The 1,281-nt window shown below is 57.1% G+C and overlaps 1 protein-coding gene across 2 annotated transcripts in view; it reads left to right on the top strand.

Annotated features, from left to right (window-relative positions):
* The first annotated feature begins 6 nt into the window (after positions 1–6).
* Positions 7–1,281, top strand: part of GSKIP (GSK3B interacting protein) — a 12,734-nt gene continuing 11,459 nt past the window's right edge. Inside the window, exon 1 of one of the 2 annotated variants that reach the window (XM_006762712.2) lies at positions 7–113. The gene's annotated coding sequence lies outside the window, so the exon portion shown is untranslated. Of the gene's footprint in view, positions 114–171; positions 573–1,281 lie in introns of those variants that run through there. The other variant, XM_015563245.1, reaches the window with a different exon arrangement.

Below are 1,281 nucleotides of genomic sequence, written 5' to 3'. Positions count from 1 at the left end.
GGGCGCCGCCCGGAGGGGAGAGCTGCTGCCGCCGCTGTCGCGCACCCCCGCCGCCCCAACACTGCCCGGTGCTGCTCATTGTCAGCAAGTTCATCGTCGCCCGACTCGGTCAGGTATTGTCTCCAAAGCTCCCTCTTCGTTGCCGCTGGGCGGCTGGCAGCCTGCGGGGCGCGCTCTTCGTCCTGGGTGCGCTGCCCCGGGACCAGGAAACTTGAGTTTTCGAGGCATTTGTGGGCAGAGCTGCTTTCTCTGATCGGTCCCCAGCCTCCCTCCCGGCCTCGCGGAGACGTGGGCGAAGTCCTGGTTCCGGAGTGTGCGCCGTCGGCTGTCTGCCTTTGAGGAGACAGCTCCTGCCCAGGCGGCACTGCTCGGAGGCGCCCCGAAAGGCCTGCGCGGGGGGTTGCCGGCCTGGAAGCCCGGCGCCCCGGGTTACAGTCCTGACGCCGCCGCTTAGCCCAGCCGCTGTTCACTGCCCTGGAGCCTTTGCCAGATGGGAGCCGATTAACGTCTACTCCCGAGGTTGTTGCGAAAATCAACTATGATGACCGAACCCAAACAGAGCCCTGCTCCAGGTAGTTTAATTAAGGATAGCAGCCGAAGACGACCTGTTCAAGGAGAGCTTATTTGTAGGTAACTCCTGAATGCCTTCGAAATACCAGCACAGCCCCCCGAATATTGCCCGATAGAGGGCGCTCCGGTTCCCTTTCATTTTAGAGCCAGGGTGCCCCCTAGAGTGCGTAGTGGGTCGGATTGTTGGTGCCCCAGGTTCCTAAGAGGCTTGTCCCAAGTCTTCTCAGGGACTCCCAACCCCCTTGCTCCTGGCTCATGCAAAAATACCGGTTCAGGGTCCATTAGGTGAAAGTGTTCCCACCGGGAAAGGTGAAAAGGGTAAATAAGAATCGGGGCAGAACCTTCAAGGAACTTACGTTCTACAGTGAAAGAGCTATTCCTTTTCTCAGTAAATCCTTACTGATTTCCTGCAAGAGCCAGGGGCTGTTCTAGGTGCTGGGGAGACAGCACTGAGCCAGCCGAGGCCCTGCCCCTCTGGAACTGGCCTGTCATTGAAGGCAAGGGAAACAAACAATGATCAAATAAATAATGTGCCCCAGCGCCCTCCCTACAGGAAGCATGCACAAGCCATTCCCTTCCCCTCTCCTCTTCCCCCACAGGCACCTATCCCCTAACTTTCTAAGGAACCCCATGATATTTTTTGCTACAGTCAATTAATTCTTGCTTGCTTTTCTACAAATAAATAATTTGCCATATGGTGATGTGCTGTAG

This window comes from Myotis davidii, unplaced genomic scaffold (assembly GCF_000327345.1).
Source record: "Myotis davidii unplaced genomic scaffold, ASM32734v1 scaffold19, whole genome shotgun sequence".
Classification (NCBI taxonomy): domain Eukaryota; kingdom Metazoa; phylum Chordata; class Mammalia; order Chiroptera; family Vespertilionidae; genus Myotis; species Myotis davidii.
The sequence above is the reverse complement of the archived record's forward strand: the minus strand, read 5'-3'. Positions and strand labels throughout refer to the sequence as shown.